Raw genomic sequence first — 17,760 nt, forward strand, 5'->3', positions numbered from 1 at the left:
TCCAGCCTAGAAAAAAAAAAAAATATATATATACACAATATTTCAGGCAGGTGATCAGTCCTGCTGATCCCCTAAAAGCCCCAGACATCAGGGCCTACAATTGTACTCACTTTCCCCTTTTCCTAGAGTCCTGTAACCAATAGACTGGAAAGGCTCCACAGCAATTACATATTTAGGATATGTGATAGCTGCAGTTAAGATCTTTACGACTGATTGCAGGATAAAATTTACTTCAAATGTGCAAGAGCCCATTTTTAAACCTCAGTCTTTCAGCTGCTTTCCATTAGAGATATTCCAAAGAATCAAAAGCAATTAGAGTGTACAAAGTCTAAATGGTAAATAATTTCCAAATCAAAACCTTTATTAAAGCAATAAGCATCTATTTTTGTTAACACTGTAAGAGATGGAAATGGCCAAAGTAAATAACTTTTGGTTTAATGTCATGGAAAGAAAGCCAGACTTCTCTACTGAAGAACAGTAGAGGGAATCTTGCTCCAGATGGATTTTGGGTGGAAGTTTTAAGATTTGGAAAAGCAGGGTAAGAAAGAGGATTTAAAATTCCCATTTTACACGGTGGGGATTCAGTGGGGCCGTGTTTTACACCCGCCTGGGAAGGGATCTGTAGGTGGATCCGTGGCTGGTGATTCCCAGCGAGCACCACGGCAGCTTGTAAATATTTGTAGAATCACGTCCTTAATTAGAGTTGTAAAACAGTATTAAATCTTGGAACGGGAGAGAAAGAGGAGAGCGAGGAAGAGCTGTCACTGGTGAGAGCCTGTCAACAAGAAGTTAAAAAACCAATGGTAAATCTCATTTCTGCAGGCTCTGGGTTTGCAGAGCCATCGACCGCCGGGTCCGGGCTCGGCAGCTCCTGATCGATGTTCTGCTGGCACAGAGGAGGTGGGGGCTGCAAAAACACTTCTAAAAATGTGGATATCTCAAGCAGTGACTCTGAAAAGCTGGGCAGCAGCTCTCCTCACCCCTGGTACTATTACAACACCCAAAATGCTGCTCCATTATTCCGCCGCTGGATTTTATTTTATTTTTTTAAATGATGCCAGTCCTTGAGTTCTGCGCCTCGAGTACAAATAATATTTACCCAGTGCAGAAGCGCCATTTCTGAACTGAAGTTGTTTTCCTTTTTGGCCGAAGCATGAAGTTTTGTTTTGCGTGTTTATCTTCAGACTTTGGGAAGGAAAAAATAAAATCAACCCAAATCAGCCCCACAGATCTTACTCACCCAAAAATGGTTGTGGGGAGGACACGATGGGGTCTGAGCTCCCCTGCCATGTCGGCTGGAGGGCAACTGGAGTAACACGAGCTGCTCCCCATCCAGGGCTTGTACTTCTGTCTAGATTATGGGATTAGTCTCTGTTACATCCATCTACAGTTGGGAACTTGTGATCCAGTTAAAGCAGCTTGAAAGGCGCCCAGCAGGTGCTGGGGGTCCGACTCCGCGGCACAAATTCGGCGAGTTACGGGGGGAAAGCAGGGCTGGCCTCGTGCCGGGCTGCCCAAGGCTCCTTAAGGGTGGGGGAGAAAGGGGTAAAAAGGAAAATCCTGCCAGAAAACACTTGCAGACAAGGAAAACCAGCCAAAACCTGTTTCCCCCCCTCCTCTAAATCCTGAAAATGAATTGCTGATGCATAAATACAAATGTTGTCAGACGTGATTTGGTGATTCTTTGCTGCCTCACACACAGGGGATCTCTTCCACCTAAGAAATGCTAATTCAGCCCTGGAATTCTGAGTTTGCAGAAACTGTCCTGTAAATGTCATGGGGGATTACCAAATCTACAGGAAGATTATAGCTCTGCATACATTCAGACTATTGATTTAGAACTTTATTACCTTTGATAGAGATTCTTCACAAAGGAAATAATTCAGCAGGGGGAATTCTGTCCGTGTGAAGCTTTTGCAGGGTCGAATCCTTCTGTGCAGCCCTGCTTTCAATAGAGTAGGAAAACCTCTGTAGATGATGCTAAACAAACACAACGAGCACAGGTATGACACAGCACCCTGTAAACACAAACTCCTGCCCTACTCAGCCCAAACTTCTCCTAACTGGAGCAGAAAGAGGATGCAACACATTCCCGTTTATACAGCCACGATAAGTTTTTAATGGAAAACAACATAGTATGGCTTTTACTATTGTGAGTTCTTCACAGTGTAGTAAAGCTGTAGTAGAGCCTAAGAAAATCTGCCTTTGTAACAAGATCTCTGCAGAAGTGAATACATGGTAATGTGGCTGGCAGTGGTTTGCTCAGAAAAATATGCATAGTAGGATATTTATAACAGGATTAGATTTCAAGTACAAAGCTGCAAGTTCAAAGATTTTGGAGGATGGTACATGAGAAAATGATAAACTGTGATTTTTTTTGAGCCTACAGTTCTCTCTGAACCTTTGTGGTTCAGCATCACTTGGGCTGTCTCAGCTGGACCTGAGAATACCGTGGTCCCCGTTGTGTCCCAGCCATCCCAGGATGGGATTCAGATGAGCACAACAGTCACTGAGTGAGGTCCTGGGCTCCCCTCCCTGTGAGCTGTTCTGTCCTTCCTCTGACTCCATGGGGTTGGAGTCACAGCCTGAACATCTCACATCCATGTTGGCTCTCGACAGTCTGTGCAGCTTTTCCTTCCTGGGAACAAGCCCTGCTGAATCTCTCTGAACACCATTCCTGGGACAAAAATAGTGCCTGGAGCAATTCAAACCCAGTTCTGTGAATGAGAGCACCTGTTACAGCACCTCCATCCTAAATCCAGGTTAAAACCCAAAGTCTGCCTTGGTTTATGCCCATTTACTCTGCTGCACACCCATTTCAGATGATCTCCAAGTGTCAAACTCACCGTGAACATTCCCTTCTCTGTAACATCCTTCATCCTTGCCTATAAAATACTTTTTGCTGCTTTATACAATATAAAGCACACCAATGAAATAATACCAAGCAAGTATTTTACTAGAAGATTTTTGAGGGTTTTTTCCTAATCTCCTAAAGAAAACACATCCACAATTCGTCCTGAGTTGCTACTACCCCTTGTGTCTTGTGGTTTCCACCCCTATTACAACTGTCTTCACAAGGGATTTATGCCAGGCCATTTCTTCCTCTCGCCCCAACCCTAAGCCACAAAACTGTGCTATCAGATTGTAATGCCTCATATATTCTAAGGGAGATAATAATAAACTGTGCTGCTCTGACCTTTTTGGGATTTGTGCTGTTGGATCCGCTCTCCGTGTCCATCCCTCGTGCTCTCAGCAGGAGCCTGTGGGGACACAGTGTGGTGGGGGCCACTCCAGCTACAGCATTTTGAAAAGGTTAAAGTCGATGTTTATGAGTCTATTAAATGTTTATGGGCTTTCACAGGCTACACCAGGCATTAAAATTATGATATCTCATTCTCATAACAAACACTGTAACGAGAGCAGGGAACGGCAAAGCACGAGCCTGGGCTGAAGGCAGAGCTTGGAATGAGGGGGCAAAACCTGCACAGTGTTAATTCACTCCTTCAAAACAGTCCAAGAGGAAGAGATGATGTCATGAACCTAAACCATGACATGCAGCAGATCACCCAACCAGGAGGTACGAGTGACCCATCCCAGCCAGCCTCCCATCTCCAACACCAACCCGCTGCAGGGGGAACCAGCAAACCCAAACAGAGACCAGACATCTCCATCAGAGTTTTTAAGCTAAAATGCAATAAGGTAAAGTGTTTTGGAGATTTCTAGCACAGAGTTGTGCTGCTGGGGACACCATTCCTATTCCCAAGGTGTTTAAGGCTGCCCAGGCCACCACAAGCTCTTTGCTTGTTTTTTTACGTGTAACAGTGGGGTTTATGGGCCAATTAAACACTGTATATATTTTATTTTCTTTTTATATCTTTTGAATACATCACATCTTAATTTCACTGTGTGCCATCAGATGCCCATGGTACATTAATGAGTGCTCATGAGCATAGACAGTTTACACCTTCTCCAGCCAGACTTCAAACACATCCCTCAGATCTGGTTGGATTACTAATCCCCTACATAAATCCAATCCTGTCAACACATGGGATTGTGTTCAATGGCAGGCTGGAAAAGGGTTGGAAGGGACCTTAAACCTCATTCAATCCCACCCCTGGCCATGGGCACCTTCCACCAGACCAGGTTGCTCCAAGCCCCATCCAACCTGGCCTTGAACACCTTCAGGAATGGGACATTCCCACCCATTCTGATGACTCTGGATTCCCTGCTACTGCAAACTTGCATTTTAAAGCAAATTTAAAACCAAATTTAGGACAGAGAGGAGAAGCCAACACAGAGTAGCTTTACCTGGTAGACCTGGAAAAGAAAGATGCATCCTCACGGAAGTTACTCCACAATGACTTTGGTTTTCTTGCACCTTTGTAAAAAGGTGACACAGGAAACTCTTGAAGATGAAGATTCCTGGAGTGCTGGTCTGAGCTGGTGGGGTTTGGTCCACGACCAAAAGCTAAAGCTCTGCAGCAGAGCAGGGTCTTGCTGCCTAAGGACTCAAAGGTCTCATCCTACCACTGTAAAACTTGTCATTGTCCCCACAAATCACTGTATTTACACAGAAATTCTTCTGGGAATAGAGAAAACATAATGCTCCTTTCTGTCTCCTCTAAGTGTTGGAGATGGCAAAACTTCCCAAACCATCAGCAGCCTTGGGCTCCCGTGAGCTACTCAGAGACTGGAGGTAACTTCTCTTTTGAAAGAGCTGTGAAAATAAAACACACAAAATCAGTAAGTCTATTATTTCCTACTATTACTGCAAACAAATTACTTTGGAAAATTACACTTTATTTTCAAAATCACAACTGATCTGATAGTTGGTAATGAAAATAACAGGTCATTAAGATGGCAGTTATTGCAAGTGTATGAAAAGTAAAACCAAGACATCAAATATAATGATGTCATTGATATTTACCTTACTTTCTGCTATATCACTAACATCCTTTTTTATTTGTTTTGTAACAGAGTATTAAAAATATACATATGTACATAAAATGTCATCAGTTGCAAAGAATTAGAAATGTAGTGTAGGCATCGAGCCAGGATTGGTATCACATGGATAGAAATACAGGATTTAATGTGAACTCATATGTGGTACCCAACAGGTGCCTTGGATCAAGAGAAGAGGACAGGAAGAATTGGGCTGTTGGGTGGGAAAAGGCACATGGTTAAACCAGTTATCACAAACTCTACATCCCAAATACTTTATGAAAAGCAAAATATTATAAAATTAAAGTTGTAGAAAAGAAAAAACCAAAGTCCCACCGGGTTTCACAGACATTTAAACCCAGTCACAGGAACTCAATATTCTTTCTTGGACTGTGTCCATCGTTTACCTCCCCTGTTGAACCACTGTGAAATTCCCAGTTAGGAACAGGTTTTCCCAGGGTGTTCACCCCACTTGAGGAAGTTCCATGTGTGGCATTCCAGCCCTGAAGTGATGAGTTCCCCTTGTCCTCCTGGCCAAGGGAAGTTCCTCCTGCTCTGCAAAACCACGGGAGGAGGAAAGGGGAATGAGAGGGATGGGAAAAGGAAAAGCCAAAAAGGTTGTCGAGCAGGAGATGGGAGGGTTTCAGCCTCCCCTGTGCCCAGCTGGATGGGCTTTGGCACAGGTTGATCTGTGGGAGATGAAAATAGGAAAAATCATTAATTGGGGTGTAGGTGCAGCCTGTGGGGTGTTCTGCTGTGTATGGAGCGCTGGGTTCAGACAGCAAAGTTTTGGGGCTGTTACTGAGCTGCTGCACACAACACAGATCCTTCCTGAACATGCTCCAGAAACACCTGGATAGTAAATCATCACCTCTGAATGTACGCCAAGAGAATTATTCTTCTACTACAGAAAAAGCAGCCTTTAAAATTCAGTTCATTTGACCAAATGAAATAAATTCCCGAAGCAGGAGTTGTTTCACCCCTTCTCACGTCCAACACGCAGAACATTTGGTCTCCTTTCTAGAGCACAGATATTATTTCTTCCTGTAAACTTTTTGGAGGGGTCTCTCTGAGCTCTTCCACAGCAACACCACGGGTTGACTGTTAATTTTTGCCGTCCTGCTTGAATGTGAAAATACATTAATGTGATGTGTTCCCAGGGCAAACATCCAGGTGTGAACAAGGGCGAGGAAGAGTGGTGGTGAGGAAGAGAAGGTGCAGCGCTGTCGAGCTGAGCAGGCAAGCTCGTGACAGGAAGCTGAACGTGAGCCAGCAGTGTGCCCAGGTGGCCAAGAAGGCCAGTGGCATCCTGGCCTGGATCAGGAACAGTGTGGCCAACAGGTCCAGGGAAGTGATTCTTCCCCTGGACTCAGCGCTGGTGAGGCCACCCCTGGAGTGCTGTGTCCAGTTCTGGGCCCCTCAGTTCAGGAAGGACATGGAGGGGCTGGAGCAGGTCCAGAGAGGAGGAGCAACAAGGCTGGTGAAGGGACTGGGCACAAGTGCTGTGAGGAGAGGCTGAGGGAGCTGGGGCTGTCCAGGCTGGAGAAGAGGAGGCTCAGGAGAGACCTCCTCACTCTCTACAACTCCCTGACAGGAGGGTGTAGACTGTAGTGAGGGTTGGTCTCTTCTCCCAGACAACTATCAGTAAGACAAGAGGGCTGGGTCTTAAGCTGTGCCAGGGAGGTTTAGGTTGGATATTAGGAAGAATTTCTTTACAGAGAGGGTGATCAGGCATTGGAATGGGCTGCCCAGGGAAGTGGTGGATTCTCTGTCCCTGGAGATGTTAAGGATGAGACTGGATGTGGCATCAGTGCCATGGTCTGGGAACAACAGCAGTGTTGGATCAAGGGTTGGACTTGATAATCTCGGAGGTCCCTTCCAACCCGGCTGATTCTATGATCAGACAAAAATGGTGCTTTCTTAGCAGAGCTGAGCCTCTCCATGCTGTACCCCAGCAATATCCTGTGCAAACATCTGGTGTTCCAGTGGTGAGGGGGATCACACAGCGAGGCTCTTCCGAAGGCGCCTCGCTCTGCCCGGCGCTCGGGTTTGATTCCCCCCGTGTGTGGCTGGGGATGCAGAAGAGATGAAGCAACTGGGAAATCAGCAGAGCAGCAAGCTGAGCAGTGCAAATTGGTAAAAATTATTTAATACTGGGAAGCCCATCTAGTCACCCCCTGGTAATACTGTCAATTAAGGGGATGGAATTAATATTAATTATCAACAATGAATTGTTTGCAAGGGTAATAACGAACAGAGAAAATAAGAAGAAACACAGCACGTTTATGGTGCAAAAACGTTGGCTGTCTCTGAATATTTCCTCTGAAATCTGTTTTGGTTCCATTAAAAAGTACATTCATAAACATATTTTCTTAGTATTTGAGTTGCAAATCAGCCTGGACAGATTAGAAAGTGCCACAAAACAAATGTATACACTGAAATTTTTTCTCTGATCCACCTGATAATCATTTAAAAAAAATTAGAAAAAACAACTCACAGAGATGCTCAGCAAGACTAGTCATCCTTGAAAAAGAGGGAACCAGCAGCATTTGGAAATATTTTAACTGGAAAAGCAGACACTGGCATACCACTCCCAGCCCGTGCTGATGCACATCAACAGATTGCAATAACTTTCTTCTCATGATGGAAAAAAAAAAATCCAGAAGGAAATGTTAAACCTGTTCTATAAGCAAAAAATCTGAATCTCTGAGGCAGATTTATAATTAACTTTCACTAATAATTTTAATTCATTTCTGAATTAAAAATGCACTTCACTCTTCACCTGGAAAGTACCCCCTTGGCAGCTGCTGGAGGAACCTTCTCCTTTGCCATTAAAGCAGGAGAGACCTTGATTATAACCCTACTACCAAGGGCATCAGTTTCTATGGTGTATCACAGCAAGATCTGATCAAAATGAATCTTCAGAGAAACATTTCCCTCTGGAACAACCTTCCTCCACCCCCAAAAGTTTTCAAAATACTCCCACTGGCATATGGTGCAAGTGCAGGCAGGTCCAAAGGCACAGGAATTGTTCCCCACCAATCATGTTGGGGTTTTTTAAACTTGTTTCTAAGACTAGAAATTAAATTTTCCCTACTTGGGATCGTTTCCCAGCTCTTACTTACCTGAATTGGAAGGTGACAGTAGTAAAAGGGTTGGCAAAGGGAATTCTAGGTCACTCAAATGTGGGCTCTGGGAGAGGCAGATCCAAGACAAGGGGGTAGGGAATACAGACATAGGGACAGTGCTGGAAAAAGGGATACAAGGAGTATTAATTCCTTTTTAGAGCCATGTATAAAATGATGGATCCGTTCTGCTGCTTCAGGGGCATAAATATCATTTATTAAGACAATCACGGTTAGTTCTTTGCAATTACTTTTTAATGGAAACATGAACCTCAGTTAAACCCAGATTTATGCTCACCCTTGCCTAACCCAGTGCCAAGATCTTTGATCCCAAATTATTTAGGAAGGGGAGAAATCTCTCATGTAGGGGGCATTTCTACTTGAAATGGGTTCATCCCAAAGGCTTTTGCACTTTTTTTTTTGGCATAAAATAATCTGCTACTGAAATGCATTTATAGGAGCAACATACAGTTATTTTAGGAGCATTTAGGAGCATAACTTAAAAGTTTAGAGTAGAAATTTAATAAAAATGTCATTTCCAGTTTGAATGGTGAGAGAACCTGAGACAGTGAAATGTCACAATGGGATCCCAACAGGAGGACCTGGGCAAACACTCTTCCAATGGGAAACACCCAGAGCCACCTTTAGGAATGCAGAGGGATGGAAGCCCAGAGGCAGAAACAGATCCTGGGAAAAGTTCCCACAACAAATTGCTGCAGGCAGCCTCCTCATCCCATCCATCCTGCTCTCACCCTTCTCCAACTTCTCCCTTTGCCCATGGATGCTCAGGCTCCCCAGTTTGATCCACTCTATGTGCCACAGTCACCAGGGCTTTTGCAAGAGCCTGGGGGATTTCTTGTGAGGTTTTTTCCTCTTTTTTTTTCTTTCCCTCCTCCCCATCTTGTCTTGAAGCATCACAAGAGATCCCCCTTGGTTCTGTGGTAATGAGAAATTATTTCTAAGTTAATTCAGCCACGTATTTAGGGGGTGGGAAAGGCCAGGACTCCCTGGGAATGGGGGTTCAGCTGGTCCATGGGGAGTGGGGCAGCCCCGGTGCCACCACCCTCCCCAGCATCTTGTGCACTCAAACAGCTTCTGTTTTTAACCAAAACCTGATTCACTCTTTAAACGAGCCTTTCAGAGCATCAAAAGGCAAGTGAATATTAAAACTGAAGGTTTTAGGAAAAGGTTTAATTTGGACAGGAAATACAGGGATAACAAACTAGAGTTTCCTTCCCAGTGGTCGCATGTGCGGGTTTAGCTTCAGGAACCAGAAATCAGTTTGCACACTAAAAACAGCTGCAGAAATTTATATTCAGAAAATAATTCTGGTTCACACAGGTCATTTGACATTAATTTACAGTTATTTTTTACACAAATTGAGTGTAGTTTTATTTGTAAGGCCAAGCCCTGCTGAAGCCTTACAGGAGGAAGGAAAGACAGCCTTTAGTGCTGATGCAAACTGGCAGAGCTGGAATTTAAAGGAATTGGGAGCATTAATGCTCAGTGAAGGTCTGCTCCAGAGTGCTGCTCAGGATCCTATGAATCCCTTCTCTTTCAGGAGAAAGGCTGTCTGAATGTCACTCACGCTGCCCTTTATTTTTATCCATTAGACAAACAAAATGAATGATCCCATTTCTGGCGCGGACAGAGAGCAGACCCCACGGGCTATGTGGCGTGAAAAGAACTCTTTCTCCCGAGCAAGATAATGCTTGAAAAGGTGAATGAAAAGATTTTAGCAAAGAGGAAAATGTCCCTGTAGGACCCTTCCTAATTCTGAGCTCTTCAGCAACGTCAGCCTCGCTAATCCATACCTAGCTGTGAGTTCAAATGAAAAATTCATTAACTTTGTGTCCTTTAATTTATTAGGTGTAGCAACACTCCTCATCAGGGGAAGGGCTGAAAGGAGGGGACAATCAGGGAGCTTTTATTCTCCTGGCAAATCTACGGGCTCACAAAGGGAGAGGACCCGTTTGGGAGAAATTACACTCCCTAATTAGAAGTGCTGCTGTTTGCTCTCGCTGGGACTGAGCGAAGGAAATGGAAAATCTGCCATCAAAGCCCTGAAATGGCCACGGCTACAACCACACCAGGACCAGACAGCAGCAGAGGCACCTCAGGGACCAGTTCATCCCACTGCAGGACATAAAAAGGAGGGGAACCAGAATAAGAAAGTCTTTTATGAAGTGAATTAAAACTGCGTCCGTGGCAGGATGAGGTGCAGCTTTACATCCCCTACGCTCACTGCTGAATACCTCTGGTACCTTTGTTATGGCATATTGTAGAGGCTTTTCCCAGTAAATTGCCCGGGAAAGCTGAGTTTGGATGCAGGAAATGAGAACAGGAAATACAGAGGATACTTTCTCCCTGGAGGCTGCCTCGTTCCGCCACATCCACGGTGGAACCTGGGATAACAAACCTCTCCTGCCCTTCTCATCAGGCTGGTGGGATTCAGTTTTGTTCCCAGTAACGCAATATTTTGTCCTTACATGACCCTCCCCGGTGTCCCTTCCCTCCCTCTTCGGAAAGGAATAAATAATTATCCCTGTTTTCTGCCAGGAAACACAGCTAGTGGTGGGGTGGGATGGACTGCAGCCAGGGCAGCGCCAGCAGCAGAGCCGGGGGCCCGGGCCCTATTAACATTAATGCTTAATTAGTGTTTACATTTTCCAAGCAAAATGTAAACACGTATCTGCAGCAGCCAACGCCAGCTGTGATGGAGGGAGTGATGTTATCCAAAAGCAATTTCCTCTCCTTTCAAAGGGGCATCTCCAGTAGGTAGGACCATAAAGCAGCATCTGAACGTGACACCTCATATTGTGCCTCTACAAAGGACACAGCGGGGTCATATCACCAGTTTTGAGGTAAGACCAGCAAATATTGAGACTGACAAGAAAGGCTAAGCAGAAGAAAAACAAAAAACATCCAAAAAACCCCATGCCCTTTGAGGATGCTGCAGCAGCGATCTATGATTTCAATTATGGAATTACAAACTGTCTTGATGGCCATATGGATACACTCTTTGAAGCCACAAATTATTGTTACCCAAATTAATTGTTCTCTGGAACAGCAGAAAACTCTGAACAGCTGTAAAAAAATGTTCACAATGAAATCCAAGTCTAGTGGAGGTTAATCTGGGTTTAAGTTTCTTTACAGATATTGAAATGAAGTTCAGCTGAGCCAGAAGTTCATCAAATCAGCTTGTGTCTCTTGCTTACAAAAGTGATACAGATGCTCTGGCTGCTGGCCCTCCACCCCTCCAAGCTGATGCCCTGTTTGCCCAGACACATAACACATCCCTCTGTCACCAGTTATACCTTCCCAAGGCTGCTGGCCAAGGTTTCCTTCCTCATGGTCCAAGTTCTCCCCCTCCAGGGATCATGTAGACAAACAGCTGGAGGAGGAAAACACAGAGCTGAGGATTTTCTGCTGTGATTACTGAAAAATAAATCCACAAACATTCTCTGTCACTGATATTTCTAAAACCTCTGTCACGGGAGTGTTGGGACAGCAATTGTTCCATGGGGGATGGATAGGATAGGGAAAGGATGCCCTTTGTCTGCCATCAAGTGCTTTTACAAATATTGGAAGCTGGGGAGTGCTACATCACCTCCTGTACACCCTGAGAGTCACAGATGAAGGCATTTGTCTCCCTCCTCCTTTAGGATCCTCCTGGAAGGAAGCCATGGGAAGGTGAGCAAGTTTCTTGGGCAGCAGAGCTGAAACGAGATGATTTTCCTGCAGGGGGGGGTGCACAGTTTCTCACTCAGTCACTCTCAGCAGCCACATGCCATGCTGAAAATCAAATGTAAATATTGATTCTACAGCCATAAACTGAGTCCCTCTGGGGTGGTGGAAAACTACCATTGAGAACAACCAGAACCAGTGCAAAAAACATATAACTGTAAATTAGGTGTAAATGGTATCAGGGCTTACATACAACACCTCTGTAAGGACAGGTGAGCTATCCAAGGGGTTAATGCAGTTATTTAAAAAAGGAAGACTTTCAAAATATGTATAAGATGAAATTATGCCCAGGGTTGAAGACAACTGTCCCACAGTGCACCTAAGTGGTGCATAAACTAAAACTGTAAGAGTTGATCTGGTTACCCAGCAGGAAAAAGAGGTCATCAGGCTCAGCTGGGCAGCACAGGGAGAGAGCTGGCAAGACATCATGATTTATACTAAATAAGAATAGTAAATAACACAGAAATAGCTTTACTCTGTCATATTTTATGGTACAGTTCAAGTTTTGGTGCTGTGCCAAGGAAATATCTGAAGGCAAAGAGCACCTGGGAACAGGGACATTATCACTGTGGCTTAGACAGTCCCTTCTGGTGACTTTTCTCACAAACAGTCATATATATAATTACTACACAGGAATTCTTTGTGCAATTATGAACATATTCATGACCCCAGGGTTGCCCAAACCAGCCCCCAACCCCCAAAAGCAGGACACAGGAGAGGGTGAAGGTGCAGGACTGTCCCACAGCGAGGTCAGTGTTAGCACAGGCACATCCAGGTGTGTGCCACAGTCCTCAGAAAAGCACAAATCACAGGAACTGCTGTGCAAATACACCACCTATGGTTTTTTAAGCTGTACTTGAATTTTCCTCTAGAAGTTGAAATGGGAATTAAGTTTTGTGATTGCCCTCCATGCAGGGATGACTTCAGCACAGAGCAGGCACTGAGATAACCAGGCTGACCACAAAGCACACGTGGAAAACTGCCTTGGTGAAACATAGGAAAAGGAACTTTAAGCTGGAAGAACGAAACAGTGGGCAAATGCTGTTGTCTTACAGCCACAAGGAAGGTTCCTGAAAACACACAAAACTGCAGTGTCGATTTTTTGGGGTTCATTGCAGCCTGCAGGTCCCACCTGGTGATTGCAGGTGTGATGCCAGGCTTTGCCGCCTGAACAATTTCCATCTCCTGCCCGACTTTCTCAAATATAACTTATTTTGCAGCGTCCCACAGCCCTGGTGGCAGGAGATCAGTGCATTTCACAAAGCAGGACTCACCTGGGGAAGTTGCAGATGCCTCCCACAGACACAGCTCCATAACCTGGATACTGTCACTCCCACCAACTCCTAATCCTTTGGGAATAACGGGCCCAAGGAGGGGGGCACGACATGAAGCATCTGTTTGTGTGCCACACCAGGCTGGACTGTATGTGAGGGCACAAAGGGGGAAAGTCATTCATTATGAAATAAAACTTTGCCAAGGCTGAGACACCTTTGATGTTTCCAAAGAGCACCATCTGAGTTCACTTTTGGAATAAAGTAGCCAGCTCAATGATATCTTAATTTCTTGAAGACAGTTGTTCAGTCTCTTTTCTATACTGTATGTTCCACATTAAGTCATTATCTATGCTGTTCACTCCATTAATTCTGCTAGTTTTATTAGCAAAGTTCTGCTGCCTGGTCCTGTAGCAGTGACAAGCATTTCTAAAAGCTAATCTGACAGATAATGACTCCATTAAGTGTTGAATACTAATTGGTTTACATCAGGGGCCTGAAATTAATTGATGTAAATAAATTAGCACCTGAGCATGCATCACCCCAGCTTTGGATTTTCCTAAATACCAATGATTTTTAGAGCTTGTATCTTCAGCAAAACGCAACGGAATATAAACAGACAGGATGAGTAATTAAAATGTGGCAACAAAATAAGACTATCAAGATGAGCTTAACAAAGATTGTTTACCTATTGATGGAAAGGGTAGTGCCTGCCTGTACAGTCTGTTTACACTGCTCTGACTCCTATAAAAGATACTTTTCTGACAGCTTCCCAAAGATATAATTATCGTTGCTATAATAACAGTGACACTGACCCCCACACCATTACTAAGATTTAGTAAAGTTATGTGATACGTAGGGAATGTGTCCTATTAATCACAACAAACACTTGCCCCCCCCCCCGCCTTAAAGTCAAGGCTTCAATTATTAAATCAAGGTATCAATAAAAGTTATTTTGGTTTAAAAGGATAAAACCTCGTCATGGTGGCGATCTGTCAGTAGAGTGACACAAATAAAGACTAATTTCTAAAGCTTGGGAGAGCAAGAGTGAGCATGTGCAGTTTGGGCATGCCAGGAGCAGTCAAGAGGTTAGAAGACACCAACAAATAGAGTTTATTTTTATATACAGGTTTGCTACATTCACTTGCACCTTTATAAGGAAAATAAAATCTAATATGAAGCGATAAAAATCTGAGAAGGATTCACATGTCTTGTGAAAGTGGAGTGGTAAGGCAAATTCAGCCCAGGACAATATTGAATCATAAGGTCACTGAGGTTGGAAAAGCCCTCTAAGATCATCCAGTCAAATCATTAACCCAGCACTGCCAAGGCCACCACTAACCCATGTCCCCAAGTGCCACATCCACAGGGCTTTTAAATCCCTCCAGGAGTGGGACTCCAGCAGTGCCCTGGGCAGCTGTGCCAGGGCTGGACAGCCCTTCCAGGGAACAATATAGGGACAACATAAGGCAATGTATGGGCACAAGCTCCATCACCACCAAAGAGCTCACCTGTGCCACTGCAGGGGGAGGGGGGAAGCTTTGGGAAAACACCTGGAGTTGATTGGAATGCACCCATTAATTTCAGTCTGCGTCTGAGCAACTTTCTAATTGCTGCCATGGATTTCAGATGGGATACACAGATTATTTTTACATGCACCAAAGAACACTTTGTTTTGACAGAACTATCACGGCTGTGAAAACTTAAACAACTTAAAGTCATCCTGCAAAGGACAAGATCAAAGTTTCTTCCCAATATCCCATCTAACCCTGCCCTCTGTCAGCGGGAAGCCATTCCCCCTTGTCCTGTCTCCAGGCCCTTGTCCAAAGTCCCCCTCCACTCTCTTGGAGCCCCTTTAGGTGCTGGAAGGGGCTCTAAGGCCTAATAGAAGGTGTAATTCCCTGGATGAATGCTCCAGCATTCCCAGGGGAAGCCGGGGGGCTCCTGTCCCCTCCTCCCCACACACCTGTGCCCCGAGAGAGCCTCGACCTCCCGTGCCTTGTCAGGGCAGGAACCGAGAACTCAGTGCCTGAGAGCTTGAAATGCTCCTCTGCAACAGTCCTTTTTGTCATTCCTGCTGAGCTCCTTCATAATCCCCTTTGATCCCATGCCAAGTGCCAAGTCATCCCAAACAAGCCGCTGGAGCTCCTTGTAAACAACAACAACAGGAGTGTTCCCTCCTCGCCTCTCCCCTCGCTCCTTTTGGGGCCAGGATCTCCAGGGAAGCTGCAGCTCCTGGATGACTCATTTATCACGACTCTGACTTTGATTTTCAAGTTTATCAGCTGCTTTTCAGTCCCTGAACCGCCTCAATCAACACAGATCCCAATTCCCACAGGGAGAAACCTTTGCCCCACCTGTGAGTCCAGGGCCCCTCCTGCACCACTGAACCATTTCTGGCAGTGACATCTTCAAGACATCGTGAGCTGGGGATTTTTAGGGCTGGCATCCCCCTCAGAGCAGAGCCAGACAAGAGCCTCCCATACATTCTTCACACATTGCAAGGCACAGGGGAAAAAAATCCCCTGGAAAGCAGCTGTGATAGAACCAGTCATTCCTCAGCTCCAACACCCCAAGAGATTCCCTATTTCAGAGCTATCAGCCACTTTTAGTAATAAAGGTAAAAGACAAAGGTATTAATAAATGGGAAGAGATCTGGAAATGAATAACCCCTCTGCCACTTATGGAACTAAAATATAGCTCTGAGTGATTAAGCAGCTTTTAAACATTGCCTTAAGCAAAACAGTAAGTCAGAAGGGTTTAGTAATACCATGTTTCTTGATACAAGCTTCCTTCAAAAGCTTTCACCCAGGAAGGGTGGAAAATTGTGTCAAGCATTACCTCTGGGATAATTTTAGATAATTACATGATCATTCAGATGTGGGCCAAAACCAGTTGACACCACTTAGAATCTTGAAATGGTTTGGGTTGGAAGGGACCTTAAAGCTCATCTCGTTCCACCCCTGCCATGGGCAGGAACACCTTCCACTAGCCCAGGTTGCTCCAAGCCCCGTCCAACCTGGTCTTGGACAATTCCAGGGGTTTAAAAGGATGAAAAGCTTTTTCCTCTATAAAACCCCAGCAGACCCCCTTGACCCTAAAGCAACATCCTCGAGGTGGAGAGAAGGGATGTGGTGAGGTTTTGTTGTGGTCCATCCTCTTCTCCGTCCTCAAAGCATTTTTAGAGCAGTTTCTCTCCAGCCTCACCTGTGCAGTGATTTTGATTCAGCCACCACCAGTACAACCCTGGAAAATCATCAGGACTTAACCAGGGAAAATTAATTACAGGAATAAAACTTCCTCATCAGTATTTAAGTATAATGACTATTTATTAGTCAGTGTAATGGACAACAGAGCTGAAAGGGTGCAGGTTTCTGGTAGTCACTGTACATACACTTAATGAGAATTCAAAAGACATAATGAATTAGGATTCCCCTGTTGGGCACTGAGTATTTCTTCATTAAATTCTAATGAACTGGGAAGAGTATCAGGTTTGCTCATGCAGTGTATTTTTCCCCCTTTTTATGGTTATGTTTACATGCATTTAGTTAATCCTCATCATCCTTATGACAAAGAAGTGCTGAAGAAACATGTTTGTTAGGAATGGAAGGAAGATAAACATGCAAAGACAGAAGAGTCAGCAGCACCAATTATGTGAAATAATAGAATTTGTGCTGTACCCCACAGAACCCATAGTGCCCAACCAGTCATTGTTTTTCTGTTCAGAAATCAGAGGATAAGACACAACCTCATTTAGCAATAAGATTGTGGCACACAGGGATGCGACTTCACTTGATTGCCACCTTTAGGAAAGGACTAAGTCCTGAAAACAGCACATGAGAGGGGTCAGTGCAGGTAAATCCAGATCGCTCATCACAACGGATGGCAAGGGTGTAACTGCCAAAAACAGCACAGAAAAAACCCATCTGCCTGAATAACTACTGCAAATGTGACCAGGATGCCACTGGAACAGTGCCTTGGAACAGGAGGTGGCTGGGCTGTGTGAGGGAAACATACCCCAGGAGTTACAGGGAGCCTCTGTGTTTGGGGGCTCTTCTGAAGGGCACCAAGAGGAGCTCCTGTGCCTTTGGAATCTGGGATCTCTCCAGCCTGAGTTACCATAAGTAATTTCCTATAAGTACGTGGTTGTTACAGAGTAAGAAACATAAAAATCATAATCTGGGCTGCCGTTAAGTCAAAAAATATTTCCAAAAGGACAGCAAGAGGGTTTGAAAGAGAGTATGGAAGCAGCTGCAGGAATCCCGGGATGTCCTGGTACTTCTCCCCAGAATTATGGCAGAGTGGAAATTAAATTGCAGAGCAGTTGTGGTCACTGTACTCATGTTGTGGGCAGAGCCTCTGCCCCCCTGTGATCCCCTGGCCAGTGCCATGGGGCTGCCCCAGCTCTGCTCCTCCTGGAGGAATGTGCCCAGGAATGGGCCAGGTCCCAGTGTGGTGGCACTGCCTGTGCAGACCCCACAGTGTCCCCTCCGTCGCTGCCTCCCACGTGGAAATCTGGGGGATTAGAGCACTTCATCTCCTCACTGGCTCTTGGCAAGACAAGCAAAGCAATTAGGCCGTTATGGCAATTTTATGGTGCTTATAAAATTAATTAGCCGCTTATTAATTAAAATTTGTCATTAATAATATTATTATTATCTTTTCTTCTAATTCCT

The sequence above is a fragment of the Pipra filicauda genome, unplaced genomic scaffold, assembly GCF_003945595.2.
Source record: "Pipra filicauda isolate LSUMZ 115617 unplaced genomic scaffold, ASM394559v2 scaffold281_size1565311_pilon, whole genome shotgun sequence".
Taxonomy (NCBI): domain Eukaryota; kingdom Metazoa; phylum Chordata; class Aves; order Passeriformes; family Pipridae; genus Pipra; species Pipra filicauda.